The sequence below is a fragment of the Elephas maximus genome, chromosome 11 (assembly GCF_024166365.1).
Source record: "Elephas maximus indicus isolate mEleMax1 chromosome 11, mEleMax1 primary haplotype, whole genome shotgun sequence".
NCBI lineage: Eukaryota > Metazoa > Chordata > Mammalia > Proboscidea > Elephantidae > Elephas > Elephas maximus.
In genome coordinates this window covers 48,688,154-48,709,109 of record NC_064829.1, presented here as the reverse complement: position 1 = coordinate 48,709,109, position 20,956 = coordinate 48,688,154, and positions in this window count along the sequence as shown.

Here is a 20,956-nt window from a genome sequence, read left to right as displayed (position 1 = left end):
TCCTTGTGGGCCTGTGGATATTATCCTATCACTGACAGTGTTATACTTCAGGATAGATGTTGAAAAGTTCTTTTTGACTATGAATGCAACAGCATTCTTCTTTGAGTGGTCATTCCCAACATAGTAGACTATATGATTGTCTGATTCAAAATGGCCAATTCCAATCCATTTCAGCTCACTAATGCCTAGGATATCGAGTTGCAATAGCAAAGGATTCCATGGGGAAAATATTAAATGATGCAGGAAGCATCAAAAGAAGATGGAAGGAATACACAGAGTCATTATACCAAAAAGAATTAGTCAATATTCAACCATTTCAAGAGGTGGCATATGATCAGGAACTGATGGTACTGAGGGAAGAAGTCCAAGCTGCTCTGAAGACATTGGTGAAAAACAAGGCTCCAGGAATTGATGGAATATCAGTTGAGATGTTTCAAAAAACAGATGCATCACTGGAGGTGTTCACTCGTCTATGCCAAGAAATATGGAAGACAGCTTCCTGGCCAACGGACTGGAAGAGATCCATATTTATGCCTATTCCCAAGAAAGGTGATCTAACCAAATGTGGAAATTATAGAACAATATCATTAATATCACATGCAAGCAAAATTTTGCTGAAGATCATTCAAAAATGCCTGCAGCGGTATATCAACAGGGAACTGCCAGAAATTCAGGTCGATTTCAGAAGAGGATATGGAACCAGGGATATCATTGCTGATGTCAGATGGATCCTGGCTGAAAGCAGAGAATACCAGAAGGACGTTTACCTGTGTTTTATTGACTATGCAAAGACATTCGACTGTGTGGATCATAACAAACTATGGATAACACTGTGAAGAATGGGAATTCCAGAACAGTTAATTGTGCTCATGAGGAACCTTTACATAGATCAAGAGACAGTTGTTTGGACAGAACAAGGGGATGTTGGTTAGTTTAAAGTCAGGAAAGGTGTGCGTCAGGGTTGTATTCTTTCATCATACCTATTTAATCTGTATACTGAACAAATAACCCAAGAACTTGGACTATATGAAGAAGAACAGGGCATCAGGATTGGAGGAAGACTCATTAACAAGCTGCGTTATGCAGATGACACACCTTGCTTGCTGAAAGTGAAGAGGACTTGAAGCACTTACAAACGAAGATCAAAAACCACAGTCTTCAGTATGGATTGCACCTCAACATAAAGAAAACAAAAATCCTTACAACTGGACCAATGAGCAACATCATGATAAATGGAGAAAAGATTGAAGTTGTCAAGGATTTCATTTTACTTGGATCCACAATCAACAGCCATGGAAGCAGCAGTCAAGAAATCAAAAGACGCATTGCATTGGGCAAATCTGCTGCAAAAGACCTCTTCAAAGTGTTGAAGAGCAAAGATGTCATCCTGAAGACTAAGGTGCGCCTGACCCAAGCCATGGTATTTTCAGTCACATCATATGCATGTGAAAGCTGGACAATGAATAAGGAAGACTGAAGAAGAGTTGACGCATTTGAATTGTGGTGTTGGCGAAGAATATTGAATACACCATGGACTACCAAAAGAATGAACAAATCTGTCTTGGAAGAAGTGAGGGCAGAATGCTCCTTATAGAGGCAAGGATGGCAAGACTGCGTCTTATATACTTTGGACATGTTGTCAGGAGGGATCAGTCCCTGGAGAAGAACATCATGCTTGGCAGAGTACAGGGTCAGTGGAAAAGAGGAAGACCCTCAACGAAATGTATTGACATCATGGCTACAGCAATGAGCTCAAGCGTAACAATGATTGCAAGGATGGGGCAGGACTGGGCAGTTTTTCTTTCTGTTGTGCATAGGGTCGCTATGAGTCAGAACCGACTTGACCACACCTAACAACAACAACAACAACTTGTAAGAAAAGGTAGCGTAATCTTTGTTTCTTGGGAGCTGTGTTCTATCTGTGCCTGATAGGTCAAGTTATCTAATTTCCCACATTCTCATTTAATGATTTTTTTTGTTTAATGTTACTTTGAATGAGCCCAGGTGGCACGGTGATTGAGTGTCTGGCTGCTTACCAAAAGGTCAGTGGTTGTGCAGGAGAAAGATCTGGCACTCTGCTTCCATAGAGATTACAGCCTTGGAAACCCTGTGGGGCACTTCTCCTCTGTCTTACAGGGTCACTAAGAATCAGGAGCAACTCCATGGCAATGGATATTTTTCTCTGTAATGTGTGTTAAAATCTCTCACTATGATTGAGGATTTGATATCATCATATTTCTGTAAGTTTTTGTTTTAATTTTATGAAGCCATGGTACTTGTTGCAAACAAATTTAGAAGTCTTTACATTCCTTTTGAAGAGATATTATTACAATGTTTTTGTCTTAAACTTTATTTTGTATATAAACATAACTCTTATATATTGTTTTTGTTTTTTTATGTTATATATATTTTTTGTATAGATTTGCATGCTATATTTTCTATTTTCTACATTTCTGTACTTTAAACATGTCTTATTATTTTTTCTTTTTGACAATCTTTGTCTTTTAACTGGTTTACTTACTATATTTACATTTAATATAATTGTTGAAAAATCCTGACTTAAATCAATCATCCTTTTGAGGGTAACTGAAAGGCTGGACACATTATTATCTCTGAAAATTACCTAACTAACAAATAGTAAGACATTTTCAGGCTAAGATCCTAGGGAAGACAGAAATCCTCAAGGCTGAGGTAGGCATCAGGGACTGCTTTGGCCTGGAGATATTTGCCTGTCCTACAGCCTCTTCCTGTAATGGTCCCTGAATCACAAAAACTGAAAGAAAAAAAATCATGACTACTTGCATGTGAGTTTTGAATATCAGGGCAATTGCCCAGACATCGGAAATGCTGATTTTGTTAGACCTCCAGTCCCCACAGAGCTAATCAGTATGCACAGCCTCAACTACACATCAGTTTGGGGGCATTTTGGGGAAATGAGGCATAAACTACTGGACAAAGGAGAAACCATGTTGTCTACCACCATTGTAACTCTAAGCAGCAGTGTATTAATTTTGGAATAATGAAAAGTCATAAAAGAAAACAATAATATGCAGAATTGTTATGACCATTGTTCTCCTATATTCCAAATTTTAGTCTATGAAAGGACAAAGATTTTAGAAACAAAGTTTCATAAGTACAGCTATCATATGTTTTCTAGACTCTGAAAACTTCAAACAACTTATTCTTCACGTATGTCTACAAAATGGAACAACCAAAATATATAATGTTTTTTTTTCTTTCCTATTGTTTCTTGCCATGCATGATGTTGAATAAATTAGCAGAAGATAAAAAGGAAAGATCAAAATAAAATAAGTGGCATGGTAAGGGTCAAAGAAAGTTGAGTGAATATTAGAAGAGAAAAAGTATGAGGAGATGAAGGACCTTGAAAAATAGTGTTCTTTCATTCTTTCCCATATAAGTTTATTCCTACACTCCCAAACTTAAAAGACTTTAAATTTTTAAATTTTTATGGCATTAAAATTTATCCTATTGAGTGCCCGGCTACCACCGATGACTGCCTTGACAGAGAACACAACAGAGAATCCCTGATGGAGGAGAACAGTGATGTGCAGATCTCAAATTCTCTTAAAAAGACCAGACTTAGTGGTCTGACCGAGACTAGAGGGAAGCCATACGTCATGGTCACCAGACCCTTTTTGTTAGCACAAGACTGGAACCATTCCCAAAGGAAGCCAATCCTTCAGACAGGGATTGGACTGGACTATAAGACAGAAAATGACGATACTGGTGAGGAGTGAGCTTCCTGGCTCAAGTAGACACAGGAAACTATGTGGGCAGCTCCTGACTAGAGGTGAGATAAGAAGGCAGAGGGGGACAGGAGCTGACTGAATGGATACAGGGAATACAGGGTGGAGAGGAGGAGAGTGCTGTTTCATTAGGGGAAGAGCAGCTAGGAGTACATAGCAAGGCATGTATAAGTTTTTATATGAGAGACTGACTTGATTTGTACACTTTCACTGAAAGCACAATAAAAAAAAATAGTGAAAGACTAATCATCATCAGACTCCCAGTTGTTTCCCACAACCCACCTCTCCTCCCCGCTCCTGTGATACTGCCCTCATTAAAGCACCTGCCATGTGGATGGACATGGAGTGTAATGAAACCCACATTGGATGGGACTGAATGCAAGAACAAAGAGCACTAAAAAAAAAAAAAAAAAAAAAGAAAGAAACTTCTGCAGAGTCTAACTCAAGAGGACCCCATGTGTTACAGTGTAGAACTGCTCCATAGGGTTTTCTTGGCTGTAATATTTATAGAAGCAGATCGCCAGGTCTTTCCTCCATGGGGCCACTGGGTGGATCCAAACCATCAGCCTTGAGATTAGTAGCCAATAATAAACCAATTGCGCCACCCAGAGACCCCAGGGAGACCAGCCAAGCACAAATTCAAAGCAGAAAGATATTTTAAATCCTGGAAAGATCAAGTCCAAATACAATGTACAGAGACTTCAGTCAATTTTGAGGTCATGGAAGCAAGAGTTTATTTCATGTGTTTATGAGATGAGATGGAGAATGGCATTGGGATGGAGGAAGGTGACTTATAATGTGATTGCTGCAAATGTTGCTGGTTCTTTTCTGCTTACATTATAGGTGACTGAAGTAAACATCAAAGGACATTTAAGAGTTCTGTTGTTAGAGATACTTAATATGATTGCTTCCTCTAAAACATATGCTTTTTCTAACATGCTATTTTAGCGCTAATCTGATTGCTAAAATAAGAGATGTGGCCTTCTAAATTTCAAATTTTCTAAAGGCATAAGGGTAGAAAAAATCTCTGGAAAAGACAAGAGAGTGGAAAAGAAGATGTAGAGTATGAGACAATCTCATTCATACCGCTAAGACTTTGCTTCTGCTTTTTCCTCTTTTTGAAATACCTGCACAGGTGCCTCCACCACTTGGCTTTCAGCTCCTCTCTGCTCATGGAAATCTTTTGTTTCTTAAGGTTCAACTCAAGATCTATCACATTCCCTGAATCATATATATCTTCTTTGTATTGTAACATTCTGTCCTTACTTTAAAATGAAATAGTTCTTGTAGTCATATACTGCATTGCATATGTCATCTCTTTGCACCAGGTTGTCTCTGTGGGTATTATTAATTTTAAATATAATTTGTTTGTAGCAAAATTGTTTCAATATACCTTGACTGATTTTCTAGCAGTGATAGTTCTCTTAATGATGACAATAAAACAAAAGTTGGAATGAAGACCATCTAAACTGAATTTTTCAAATGTACAAAATCTGAAAGATGCATTGCCGTTACACGTTTTACTGCATAGTAGATCATTAAAGGTGAACTCAAGATAAAGCCAACTAAACATGAACCCTCTGCCAGTTCCATTGTGGTCATAATTGATACAGTGCAAGGTCTGCATTGTTTAGGAGTAATGGGGATAAGCATAAATGAAGTCTATAAAGTTGGATTATTTTTTACTTAGGGTGCTACAAAAGGTTGTAGTTTTGTAGAAATGAAGCTCTTTGGCTCTTCTAAATGTGTCCTGGGAAGTCTGTATTCCCAAACCAGGATCGGTAGTTTCCATATCAATGTGAAGGCTTTGTTTCACGCCGATGTACTTTTCTTCTCAACCATTCCCACATACACCAACAGAGTCTCTACCACTTCTCCTAGGAGACTATATTCTTTTAAAGAATTGCTTGTCCCATGAATGCATATTATCTCTCATCTTGAGAAATGCCAATAAAAAAGCAAATTATATTTGTTCTCTAAGATGTTTGCTACAAACCATGACTGATTAATGTTATATATGACATCCACAAGAACAGTAATCAAGGTTATGTTAGCATTGATTTTTACAGAGGTGAAGTCCCTTTGATGTATAACTCCATCAGCACCTGCAATGACAAAATTTGCACATGAAATTAATCCCGATTAATTATACTGTTTGTAGATAGCACTGGCTCTTTTATGTTGCAAAATAAATATTAATTTAGTGACTTTTTTTCACCTTGTGAGACTTATTTAGTTAAGGGAGGGGGAGCCTCTATTGATCAGTATCCTGAAATATAAAAGAAAGTTTAGGCAACTGACAGAATCTGGCAAGCTCTCTAGTCATTTGGGAGCAACTCAAATCTTAAAGCATTGTCACACTATTTTATTCTCATTTTTATTATTTTGGCTTTAAATTCAGGTTTCTGAGAAAAAGAGCTCGATCCTATATGACCTATATTTAATATTGACTTTTACCCACATATGAATTCATTAATGTTTTCATATATCCTTTTGGCTTGGCCACTGTGTCATAGCGTCTTAGTCAGCATTCTCTATAAGAGGAGAAGAAAAGTCCTTGAACCACATGACGGTGAACACAGAGCTAGAAAGTGGTATTTTTTGAGAACCTTTTTTGTGGTTTCTTTATTCTTTAAAAAAAAAAAAAAAAAGCTGTGAAAATGGGGCCCGTGAAGTAGGAGAGTTCCTTTATGTTTCCTGTGTGATAAGAGAACATTCCAAAATTGTATTGTTAAAATAACATAAATTTATTAAGCCTTAATACTGTATGTATATTAAAATATAACATCCATACGTTTCTGGTATTTCTATACATCCTCTTGGTGCAAGTGGGTTAGCTGTGACTTGTATGAGTCATTATTATTATATATGTAAACACTTCATTGTGCTTAAAATAGAAGGGTTTTTTTTTTTTTAAAAACTATTTGCCCCTAGATTACTGTATTTTTACACAAATAATGTATACCTTCTATGTTTGCTTGCCAACCTTGCCCTTCCCCTGGGAGGTAAGTTCCTAAGTGCAGCTACCTCAAAGAGAAGGGCACGGGTGGCAAACATAAGTAGAATGGGTGCTTTATTTGCATGAAAATACAGTAAATAGCCCCAGCAGTCTTCATCTCTCAAGAACCTGCATTGGCTTCTCATGCTTGATAGCAGTTCTTTACAAATTCCCATATATTGCCTAATTTCACATTTAAATGCCTACTTGGGAGAGGATCTTTCAAACCTTACCAAGATTTGTAACTTTTTATAGTTATATTTCTGTGCACGCAGATAACAGCCCAAACTTCTGGGTATGTGCTCACATTCTAGATGTTTGAGCTTATTGGAAATTTGATCCTGGAATTAACATCAACACCCTTTTTCCAGGTTAACTTTAATGTGTCCTTCTTATATCCTGACGACGGCAGTCCTCTAATTTATTTAATTGAAACCTTTATGTAGACATGCTTTGACCTATACCATTGACATTGAAACTGCCAAGCCATGAGGTGTGGGATGATAGTGAAATCCGCCCCCCCACACACCTTTTTTTTTTCAGTCCTCCTTTCTTTGGTTTGTTCACTTAACATGCAATTATTTCTATTGTTTCATCTAATATAATTAATCATTAATACCCTCTGATGTTAAAAGGTTCTTCCCGTAAATGCATTTTCTTTATATGAGCAATTGTTAAATGTCTGGGTGTGATATGTCATCTATTCAGTGATGTAATAGTTATGAAAGGGCAATATGTCATAGTATACAGAGACCAGGCTCTGAAATCAGATATTGTATTTACATCTGGCTCTTATACTCGCTGGCTACATGACCTTAGAGTAGTTATAAACTTTCTTATCTCTCTTTTATACTTTTAAAGTATTACCCAAAGCACTTAATGCAGAGCTCAATAAATAAGAAGTTCTGTCCTTATGCCAGAACTTAAGCCATCAATGAGTGTTGCTGAAGTTTAGATGATTTAGCTAAATATCTTTAATCCTCATGACGACCTTGCGAAGTGTATTCATCACACTTATTTCACTATAAAATATGTCCTTTGTTTGGAGACAATTTTAACCAGGTTCCAGTGTTGGTAAATTAGTCATTCTTCAAGTCCTCAGTTAGTGGTGCCAGCATACACACTACCAACAGAGAAAGCAAATCCATACACTTATTAGAGAAGATCACGATGAGAACAAATTGCTATCCCCTACACAGTGGGAGGAGTCTGATGTAATCTATTTGTCAGATGGTTTGATGTTGTTCTCAAGGGATGGTACCATGACTAGGTCTCAGCACAGTCTCTACCACTGACAATTCAGCATTTAGCAGCAATAGTAGGCAAATTAACCTTGCTAAGTTGAAGCCCAAATGCTGAGCTCATTTAGAGTCCTCATCCTTGAAACCATAGGTAGTCCAACTGAAGGTCAATTGCACTAACACTGCAATGGGTGAAAACAATGCTAGACAACAACTGTGACAGAAGTCAGTATATCTACCTGGTAATTGAAAGCATCTACTCTGGATGTTTTCTGGTGGGCATTCAAATGGTTAAAAAATATTGACTTACAAAGTTCTCAGTTCCATACATTCATCCACATCACCCTCCCTACATCTCGTAGTCTCTGATTTTCCGTTTGACTTCTTCCAGGCAGTGCAAGCATTGGGCTAAACCTTTTATAACTGCCCAAGAGTTTCTGTGTATTCTTCCCTAAGCCATATTTCCCTTGTTATAGAGTTTCCAATCAATTGCAATGCTCACAGTCCTTCCCACTGAAAGGATTTTCCCTTGCCACTCTTCTTTAGAACAGCCTCTATGTGCAACTGTATTGTAGTTTGTACCAACATACAGAGTCAACCCATTCCTGAATCAGTTATCTTCTCTGTTGGCTTGTTTTGGGGAACCTCCTATGAGACCATGAGCGTGAGGTAAAGGAAAGGTGACGTTGCAAAAATGTCCTGGGCTACATGCATGTGTAACTCACTTATGCCCTGTGGACTCTTTTTATTATACAATCTTATAACATGGTAGGTCTGATAGCACCCAGCTCATGTTGGAGCTCTTGCCACATGGTTCTTGATGTCTAGTGATAATAAACAGTCTCCACTAGGGCCCGTTTGCACACCAGGGGCTACTTCTCAAAATTGTGTGAAGTTCTCTACCATATAAGACATGACCTCTGTAGCTTCGGCCATACTTTGAGGTGAGTCAAATGGATATAGTGTAGGGCTCCAAAAGTGTCTGCTTCAAGGAACTTACTTTCTTGTTTGGGTGATAGGATGGGGATATTTGTGGTAATTATAGAATAATCAGCTATGTAATGTAACTGCTATGGATTGAATTGTGTCCCCTCAAAATATGTGTCATCTTGGTTAGGCCATGATTCCTCATACTGTGTGGTTGTCCTTCATTTTGTGGTTGATGTAATTTTCCTATGTGTTATAAATCCTAATTTCTGCCCGTGGTTAATGAGGCAAAATTAGGTTATGTTAAAGAGGATTATGGTGGCATGTAACACCCTTACTCGGGTCACATCACTGATCCAATGTAAAGGGAAATTCCCTGGGGTGTGGCCTGCATCACCTTTTATCCTACAAGAGATGAAAGGAAAGGTAAGTGAGCAGAGAATTGGGGACCTCATACCACCAAGAAAACAGCTCCAGGAACAGAGCACATCCTTTGGATACAGAGTTCTTCCTAGGAAGATACCTCTCCTAGGTATTTTGTAAGAAACAAAAGAAGACATAGTCTGTGAATTAAGAAGTTTGAATTAATTAAAAAAAATAAAATAAACAAAAACAGAGAAAGATTCAAGACGAAAACCCCCAATAAACCAAACTGGTTGCTGGGGAGTTGATTCCTACTCACGGTGACCCCATAGGACAGAGTAGAACTGCCCCATAGGGTTTCCAAGGAGCAGCTGGTGGATTTGAAATGCCAACCTTTGATTAGCAGCAGTAGCTCTTAACCACTGCACCACCAGGGCTCCAACCTACATTAGGCGGTACGAATCTACCATGTCTCACTGTGATGCCAACAGTGAAATAACAAGAGGGGAATGGTTAGAGTGCTAGTGTGCACATATGTGCATACACGGACTGTGCACACCCACCTACCTACACACACACACACACACACACACATTCATACATGGTGAAGGAAGATAAGGGTAGAAACAATAAATGCTAAATATAAAAGATACAACCAGCGAAAATATCAAACATTGACAAAGGGGCAGAAGAGCTGATATGTCAGATTGGTGAAGAATGTGGTATTTGTGGACAGTGAGAGCACTGAGCGATCGGGCTTGACATGGGTCAGCAGCAAAGGCAGCCAAACCAGCTGAGAATGTGACTAGGAAAAGGGAGTGGATGATAACATTATAGGCACTAAAGGAGCGTAAACAAGTGGGAGGGATGTGAGCTTGGAGGATTAAAGTATCCTGATTTGTTTAAGTTTAAATGCAATGGAAGACTGAGTTAATGCTAGATTATAAAGAGATATGATAGCCAGGATGGGAAGTTAAGATTTTATAGGTCAAAGAAGAAAAAGGTAGGAGTTTGCAAATTAATGTAATAATCATGTGCATATGTCCCAGGCTATAAGTGTGCTTACTGTCTGCGTTTGATTTTATGTTTTTTATTTATTAAACATAGAAACATACATTTTACTGACCCATAAATAAGGTCTATTAACTTGAGGAGAAAAAAAAAAATAAGAAAAAATGATAACAATTTTTATTTATTCTTTTGTTTCTCATGTCAGTACAAATAATATCTCTTAAGAAATCTAGTAGAATCTACACATATGCTGTGTGTCAGTGGACGTTAGCCAAATTGCAAAGTTTAACCACATTTCCTAGCAATCTTATAAATTCAAAAGGCTATGGTCTACGTATTTACAGTGGGTGCCTTGTATACAACCCAGTATACCAGTGCCAAACATAATGTTTCCCTATAGATGCATATTAGTATGTTCAAAGAATCTGGGACTGTCTATTTGCATGTGAATATGAAATAATTCTCTGAATGTGCATGTGGGATTTAATTGTTTTTTAAACAATATACTCTTATCTTTCAGCAAGCAATTCAGGCCATCAAAGAGCTGTCAGTGATGAGCTCGCTAATTACTTTCCAATACTTAGCCTTGTATTTCCCTTCATTACTGGTGCTCTGTTCCCTCTAGTTTTACATTTACTATCAGGAAGTTCATTTAGAATCCAGTCAATCTTCCAGTGCCAGCTCTGCACGTTAAATTTTTTTATTCACCAAGGACACAATAGGAATAATGTGTATAGCTGCCAAGGAGACACATATAAACTTTCTCCTGCATTGTCTGTGTAAAATTTCATGGAAAATGTAATTCAAAACAGAACAGATTACAACTATGGAGTATTCAGAAAAGGAACTGTCATTCTGGACCAGGAAACAAATAAAAGCATGTGAAAACTTTATATTAAATTTGTAGTTTTCAGTGGCGTGGATGTTGATTGTTACTCAAATTTGCTCGTTTCCTAGGCTTTTGAAGGTAGGCATTAGGTCAAAAGGAGTCTTGGAGGATGATTCCTTGTTTAATAGTCTTTTTCAGAAGGAGCTACAAAGCTCATGTATATCTCTGATTTTGCTGTTTATGTTTTTGACTGTGCTGTATACGAAAATTACAGAAGAGCACTATTAGCAAAATAGATTATCCTAGGGTGACATTATTCCTTTCAGCTGACTGGAGTAATAGTCTTTGGGCATGTTTACGTCTTCCCAATCATAGATGTTCCCAAATATCTGGACCTTGGGCATCAAATCAAGAAAAATATCTGGATAATAAAATATTTTTGTACTTAGTTTTGTATTTGATAGACGGTGGATGTATGTAATTCTTCCTTCAAAGGAACAAAAGGTAGAATGTTTGGGTTTTATGACTGGCTTCCCAGATGATGTGTTCAGGGAAAGCCTTCCACATGTTTTACTGAGAAATATACCCATACATACACATTTACAATCACTGGTGAATAAATTTAAAGTCTTAGCAGAACTTTCCAAGTGGAGAAAGACTTAGCAGAAAAAGGTGAGAACAATTAGGGCAGTCAAAGTCAGATTAAGACCATGTTGACAGTTTGTTTTGAAAGATGATTATAGGCAAATGCTGGTAAAACTGTTGGATATTCACAGCTTTGATGAGGATTCAGGGTTTGTGTGATATTGAAAATGAAACACTCGAATCATGTGTGAGTTCAAGAAAAGGAAATGCCCAGTGAGGACGAAAATATCATCATCTCATTTTGAGACACACATGTTGACTGACTGAGGCTGGACAGTCATCTGGAAGGTGTGACATAAGACATTCGGAATGTATTAGGGTTTAAACTAGCATGGCCTGGAAAATGACAGAAGCCTTAAGTTGTCCCCTTTGATTTGGAGATGAAGTTGTATGGACTATATTCACTCTGTTCTAAAATTTAACAGAAGGCATTCCTTCCCCATGGCTTCTACTTCTACACACATATTTAGAGGAGATATTCCCTAAACTAAGATACTTACAAAGGTTTCAAAATGACCTCAGTAAACTGTAGATCATCTTCTGTGAACAATGTCCTAGTGCCTTTAGAAGCTAGGGAATTAAGATAGATAAAAACGTGTCATTGAAAAAAAAAAAAGTATCCTAAGTGTTTGGTTCAAGCAAACCAAAAGAATCGAAATTATAAAATCCTAGAGCATAACATGATTGAGTGAATTCTATTAGAAGATTCTGCATTCTAACTCCGAGACCAGGAAGACAAAATGCGTCTGTATGATAAATATAGTAGACTTAGTCTATAAAAAGTGTGAATGAGTAGCAATTACATAAATAGGAGAAACATTTCAAAGGTAAGATTTATCCAATTCTGTACTTACAAGTTTGGGGTGTTGAATCAGATGCTCTTGGGCACTACGCAGGTGACTTGCTGAGCCATGAAAAAAATCCTGAACTATTTGTTTGTCTCCATGACATGAGACATTAAACCATGTCCTTCCTGGTAATTATAGAACTATTATTTTTTTTAATAAAATCTAGACAATAATAATATCTTATCTGAAAGAAATAGACACTTATGTGGTGTAGTGGAGGAAGCAGTAGACCACATGCTGTGGTATATTAAACAAATCACTGAACCTGTATTTCCCTCTATGCAATTTGGAGAAAATAATATCTGCCCTATCTACCCTATGGAGTCCCTGCATGGCATAAACAGTTAACATGCTCAGCTGCTAACTGAAAGTCAGACATTTGTGTCTACTCAGAGACATCTCAGAAGAAAGGCCTGGCAATGTATTTATGAAAAATCAGTCACTGAAAATCCTATAGAACACAATTTTACTCTGACACACATGGGGTTGCCATGAGTTTGGATCAACTCGACAGCAACTGGTTGGTTAGTAATCCTATTAGTTTGTTATGGTAATAAAAATGGAAAAGATACAGAAGTATTCAGAAAACAACTGCTAATAAAAATGTGAATACTATTATACATGCAGAAACCTTGGTGGCATAGTGGTTAAGTGCTATGGCTGCTAACCAAAAGGTTGGCAGTTCGAATCCACCAGTTGCTCCTTGGAAATGCTGTGGGACAGTTCTACTCTGTCCTGTAGGGTCGCTATGAGTCAGAATTGACTCGACAGCAATGGGTTTGGTTTTGGGATTATATCTGCAAAGAAGCTGTCATATGAGATCTATTTAGAGGATTAAAAAAATTAGAAGATTATGCTACATTTCAGGTTAAATGTTCTGGTCTGAAATAAAACAGACTATGCCAAATACACCAGCTATCCTATTTATACTCTTCTTTTTGAGAAGAGCTGAAAAGAAAAAAAAAAGTTTAAAAAAGTTCCACTTATAAACACACAAAAATAAAAATGTCTTCAGTTTTCTCATTTATTTTTATTAGTTGAGTAGAAAGAGAAATGTGTAGATCTTCTGACAACTATAACAGTTTATGAACCATAAAGTTAGGTAATGGAAGTTGTTGATTAAAAAATACATGTTTCTTTGAAAAGTATTACAAATAATAAGACACTCTGGTGTTTTAAAGGTTTGGGTGCATAAATCTCTTGTTTTGACATTTATATCATCACTGAAACCCCTTAATTAAACACTTAACCATCATCTGAATTTTGTTTGTTCTTAAATTTTACCTCACAGTTTGATTCAACCCTAGCTTCACTGACTTAATAAACATAAACTATTAACTGTTTCCAAATTATTGAATTGTGGGACTTTATTGGGGATTGCTAACAGCAGATGAGCTTAGGAGTTAGCTTGGGAGAAAGATAACACTCATATGCTTTGTTTCTCACATTTCCAGGCTCTGGTCACTTTGCTATGCTGACAGCTGCTACAGGAGAAGGCTGTTGATTACTTTAAACAAGTTCTTGGTTTGGGAAGGATAGTAGGTATGGAGTGTTTATCCTCAAGTGCATAACTTGTGGAAGAGCAGAGGCACAATCTTAATAATCCTAAGAAATTGTGCACGAAAGCATTACTTACAACAAAATGCACATAGAGACGGAAAAAAGAAAAAAAAAACATTAAGTATATTTTAGAATCAAATTGCAAATCTGGGAGTCATTTTAACAACACTATTTCTGAAGGTCAATATACTTTTTTCATAATGACAAACTATTCTGAGGGTGCTGTAATCACATACTGGCTGAATAGGTAGATTTTAAGCCATGTCGTCCTAGGCCTTTGTCCCTGCTCTGCCATTTCTAACTGAGTGGTTTTGAGTAAATTACCTAGCTAGTTAAGAGTTATGACTGCTAACCAAAAGATCGGCAATTTGAATCCACCAAGCACTCTTTGGAAACACTCGGGCAGTTCTACTCTGCCCTATAGGGTCACTATGAGCCAGAACCAATTTTTTGTTTTGTTTTGTTTCTAACCCTTAGTATCCTTAAATTGGAATACTAATACTAGAACTTATTTAGAGGAGTTTCTAGTAGATTAACCACCACGTCTGTCAGTTTTTTGTAATGTGATGACCTAAGAGAATGCAGAAATTATCGAACAATACCATTAATATCACACGCAAGCAAAATTTGGCTGAAGATCATTTAAAAGCAGTTGTAGCAGTACATCAACAGAGAACTGCCAGAAATTCAAGCTGGATTCCAAAGAGGACATGGAACAAGAAATATCATTGCTGATGTCAGATGGATCATGGCTGAAAGCAGAGAATACCGGAAAGGTGTTTACCTGTATTTCATTGACTATGCAAAGGCATTTGACTGTGTGAATCATAACAAATTATGGATAACATTGCAAAGAATGGAAATTCCAGAACCCTTAATGTGCTCATGAGGAATCTGTACTTAGACCAAGAGGCAGCCCTTCAAATAGAACAAGAGCATGCTCTGTGATTTAAAGTCAAGAAAGATGTGCATCAGGATTGTATCATTTTACTATACTTATTTAATCTGTATGCTGAGTAAATAATCCAAGAAGCTGGACTAAATGAAAAAGAATGGGGGATCAGGATTGGAGGAAGACTCATTAACAGCTTGGGATATGCAGATGACACAACCTTGCTTGCTGAAAGTAAAGAGGACATGAAACATTTGCTGATTAGTATCAAAGACCACAGCCTTCAGTATGGATTACACCTCAACATGAAGAAAAATCCTCACAACTGGACTAATAAGCAACTTCATGATAAACAGAGAAAACATTAAAGTTGTGAAGGATTTCATTTTACTTGGATCCACAATCAAGGCCCATAGAAGCAGCCAACAAGAAATCAAATATTGCATTGGGCAAACCTGATGCAAAAGATCTCTAAATTGTTAAAAGCAAAGATGTCACTTTGAGGACTAAGGTGCCCCTGATCCAAGCCATGGTGTTTTCAATTGCCTCATATGTGAAAGCTGGACGATGAACAAGGAAGAACTAAAAAGAATTGATGCCTTTGAATTATGCTTTTGAAGAGGGTATCGAACATGCCGTGGACTGCCAGAAGAACGGACAGATTTGTTTTGGAAGAAGTACAGCCAGAAAGCTCATTAGAAGCAAGGATGGTAAGGCTTCTTTTCACATACTTTGGACATGTTATCGAGAGAGACCATTCCCTAGAGAAAGACATCATTCTTGGTAAAGTAGAGGGTCAGTGAAAAAAGGAAGACCCTCAACGAAATGGATTGACATAGTGTCTACAACAATGGGTTCAAGCGTTACAATGCTTATGAGGATGATACAGGACCCAGCTTGTTTTTCTTCCTTTGTACATGGGGTAGCTATGAGTCGGAACGGATTCGATGGCACCTAACAACAAAACCAGTGTATTAAATGAGGTGATATAGGTAACGTTCTGGGGATGTAGAAAGTTTCTTTGAAAATGCTTAGTTATTGTGTTTACTTCACATAGTATTTCTTTTGGATACCCAGGTTATTCTCTGAGGTGAAGCATAGGTTTGCTCTTGTTCTCTTACTTTGCATCATGCTTAACCCAAGACTTTATGGCTGAGTTAGTCTCGGATTTGGTCAGCAGCTCATGCCTTAATTATTTTATAAGGATTCCTAATTATATTACTGAATAGTGGAATTAGGTTCACAGCTACTTGAGGCTGGCCTAGATCAATGCCTAGTAACTCAATAACCTCTGTGGAGAGGGACAAGAGAGTGAGTTATAGGGACCTGTATGGAATTCAGAAAATACAACATATTGAGTAATTCACAGATTAAAAATATTGTTTTAAGTTTTATTTAGAGATTAAACTGTGAAGGACAAGAGAAGAAGAGATTGACAAGAGAGATGTAATGATCCAGGTGAGTGATGAAGGTTATTTCAGTCAAGGTGTTGCAGGTAGAAATTTAGATTCAGGATATGCTGAAGGTAAAGTCAGAATAAATTGCTGGTGGTTTGTATGGTAAAAGAGAAAATAAGGGAAAATAGTGATCTTTACGAAGATGTTGGACAAAGAATTAGAACTTAAACTGTATTTGAAAATCGTTGGCAAATATACTTACCTTTGTGCCCATTGTAAATTATGATTTATGACTTAAGTTTTTTTTTTTTTTTTTTTTTTTTTAATAGCAAGGGCCAGTCTATGTGCCAAGATTTAGGGTTACACCAACTTGGTTACTCTGTGATATCAGAATATACAATCAGATCTCAATCCAGGGTATTAGTAAGTGTAGTTTCTCTTTTTTGAATAGCAGGCAGCAAACTAGGAAATAAATGTAGCCTGGAAAGAGAGAGAGGACTTCAGGTTTCTACTTCTAGTCTAATAATTAAAATAGCTCCTAACCTTGGGCAACTTACTCAACTTTCAAGGACGTAGATATCCTCATCTGTAGAGTGGGAATAATGATCCTAGACTTATCTACCTCAGAGGATCATTATAGATCCCAATGGGATAAGAAATGTGAAAGGACTCTGTTTAAAATGTTAACATCATGGTGAATAATTTATATCACATTTTAAATTTCAATCTGATTCCTCCCATGGTGCCACTTGGTAAAAGCAACCACTTCTCATGCTTGTTCTCTCCAATTCCCACAGCAATTTGGCTTCTCAAAGCAGGTCAAGCAGACACCAAAATAAACTTGCAAAGTTAGAATCTTGTGCTTTTGGGATAATTAAGTTGCCTTTTTTTTTTTTCCTTCTGAGAACCTGATTCATTATTTGTAATGAGTATCTCAAGCAACCTTATTATTAAGATTGACAACTATAGTTTTCTGGATAGCCAACAACATATCCATGTTAAATATGTTGAGCGAAGTATCAGAAATGCTTGACAAACTCCTCTTAATGTTTTTAATGTCTTCTAGATGTGAGCAATTTGAGTAAAACATTTTGCTAGATGTGTGACTATATTTTGGATTTAGGGCCAACAAAATAATCTAGATTTAGGAAAACAGAAGACAATTAGAAATCTTAATATTTACTTCCCTCCCAGAATCCTCATTGGGAAACAATGCTTGCCTTTTTTATTGTTGCAACAAATTTTTGACCGTCAAATTTTTCAAACAAAGTTTCTTTCACCTACCCTTGTGTGCCTAAGGGTGATGCAACTCCAATATATAAGAACAGTATGTCTTCCTAGCTGTTATTTTTTTTACTGGAAGATTTCAGAAAAATAGCTTAGAAATTTAAAATACTATAGTAAAATAAATATCATGAAATAAATATTATGAAAGTGATTGTAAAATTTAATGATTAAAAAAATGAGAAATCAAAGAAACATTGAATTAGTGGTGGAAACATGAGGGCAAGCCACTGTCCTAGATTGAATTGTGTTCCCCAAAAATACCTGTCAACCTGGCTAGATCATAATTCCCAGTATTGTAACGACTGCCTACCATTTTGCCATTTGATGTGATTTCCCCGTCTTGTAAATTCTATCACTATGATGTTAATGTGATAGATTAGTGGCAGTTATATTGATGAGATCTATGAGATTAGATAGCGTCTTAAGCCAATCACTTTTGAGATATAAGAGAGAGAAGCAAGCAGAGAGAGAGAGGGAAGTTGTATCACCAAGTAAGCAGTGCCAGGAGCAAAGCACGTCCTTTGGACCTGAGGTTCCTGCGCTGAGATGCTCCCAAAGCAAGGGAAGAGTGATGACAAGGACCTGCCTCTAGAGCCACCAGAGAGAGAAAGCCTTTCCCTGGAGCTGACACCCTGAATTGAGACTTATAGCCTACTAGACTGTGAGAAAATCAGCTTCTCTTTATTAAAGCCATCCACTTGTGGTATTTCTGTTATAGCAGCACCAGATGACTAAGACAGCCCGTGACCTCTAACGTGTACTTTTTTTTTTCCTGTTAGAAGAATATCAGGCAAAATATCTATGATCTAGAGTCCTAATTCAGATTCAGATGATTGATATAATGAAGGATTATACATACCAAACTATTTCTTGAGTCCTTCTCAAAGCCCTAAAACTGCACTACACATATTAGTAGATTGAAAGATCATTTGCAATACATTTTTCTTTCCTTTGAAATCATTTAAGATTACATTCTAGAGTTTATAGTCCAATGAACATATTATGAACGCCTAGTATCTATAGTCTGATGTGCCTAGTGTATATAGCTTGATAAGATTAGGTTTGATCCTATGTTAAAAATTAGATTATTTAGGAGAAAATTTGTTGTGTGGCATAACTGGGAAGCACAGGGATAGAACTGACCAGAGGCATGACAGAAGCCAAGGGAAACTTGCTTTCTCATTCTATTGGCTAGACCTCTATGTAGGTCATGCTTTTTCTTACTACAGATACTTTTCCTATATTTGATTGAGAAAAACAGCAAATGGGCACTTTCAGATCATATTATTCCAATCTAGCAACGCCGGTAGGGGGAGAGCTTGTTCTTTCCATAGTCCAGAAAAGGAATCTGATTAGACCAACCTGGACCAGTCACTATTGTCAGGGTAATGAGGTACCTGTATTTATACAGTTTGCATCATGTGCCCATGCTGATGCCAAGGGCAGTGTTTTGTATCAGAAGAAGATGGATAAGAGAGTGAGAGAGTAGACAAATCAGTTGCTGCCATAGTCAGGAGAACCCTGGAGACAATTATTGCACTGCAGTTTTGTCTCTTGTTTGTTTAAATCAAAAGTGTGGCATAGAAAAACTCAGCAAAATCTAAAGCAGTTGGAGTTAATGTTCAGGATATTACTCTCTCACATCCCTGAAATACTCTACTGTTTTACATTCCTCACTAGGCAGCACGTTTCATTATTGGATAGCTCTTTCTCATTCAAAAAAACCAAAAAACAGCACAAAGTAATGATGTTGAGGAAGATCATGGTTATTAATACAGAAATGAAATCAACCAAATTGGTAATATGAATCTTATATGGAAAGTAACTTTGGGCTGGGCATATATTGATGATAATTGCAATGAAAGTGCTTATGAAAGTCTCAGAATATAAATATGGACCATATTGTCCTGTCTTTGATGGTAATCAGTGTGCCCCAAGTGATGGTGAGGCTAGGAGTTCCAAACAAAGCTTGCCAAATGTTCCCAGTATCAGCAACCCAGTTGACCACATGGGTATGGAAGATTCTAACAGTCAATGTATTCAACAGAGACATAGAAATGGGAGTAGGCAGGTCATTTACATGAGGTTTTATGAATAAAATCAGACAAAAACACAGTACATCCAAGTTATATATCATTAAGAGAGAAGATAAGAATTGGAAAGAAGTGAGGATATTTGGGAAGGAGGAAGAGTATAGAAAGATAAGCAGATGAGGCAGTAAAAAACTGTAACAAGGTGTCCAGTACCTTTGCAATAGATCTAATCAGGGGAAAAGTGTTAAACACTTTTATCAGAAAGTCATCCAAACTCTTTATACTTTGGTGGTTGAATAAAATCACTCAAGGTCACACACTAGTAAATGGAAAGGCTGAAAATTTAACTTAACGACTCTAGGATACCAAGTACTATACACTTCTAGCTTATTGTGATAAACTGCTTCCAAATTACCTCAAAGCCATTTGGGGCATCTGCCAACCTTCCTAACCCACAGGCTTTCATTTCTTTTTCTTAGGTTACTCTCCACTTTTCTTCAATCCAATAAGCTCTCAGGAAAGCATCACTTCTCGGTAATTAAACTGCAATGAGTATTTTTTAAGCTATCCTGATGTGTTTGAATACTCATCTTCCCCACTCCACATATGGGCCAGTTGATGTGTAATGACTAGGTTCTCAAATATCAGGGCCAAATACCAGCAGGGTTTCTTGACAAAAGCACAGAAGCTTTCTTCATTCTGAGACACATCAACACCCTTGCTGTAAATAGGCCAGGCCTCTTTGTTATGTATTTCCCTTCTTCCCCTCAAGTGGAAGGAACTATAAGGATTCAAGTATTCATTCAATAGAAATTTATTGAATGTTGTTTCAAGTTTTAGGCAGTTGTGCAGGTGCTGGGGATTCAGGGAGTAAGAAAGAGACAAAAAAAAGACCACTGTTTGCTCTCATAAAACTTACACATAAGTGGGAAAACAGAAGTTATACTGGTCAACAAATGAATAAGCAAACAGATAATAAAGATGTAATGTCAGATATTGATAACTACTGGGGATATGATAAAGCGTCATGATAGGGATCGATTGGAGAGATCAGGAGTTCTTAACCTGGGCACATGGACACCAAGGGCTTCTTTACATGTATTTAATGGGTTTTATGAACTTCTTTAACTTGTATAAAGCTTACGTAGCTATGCCTAT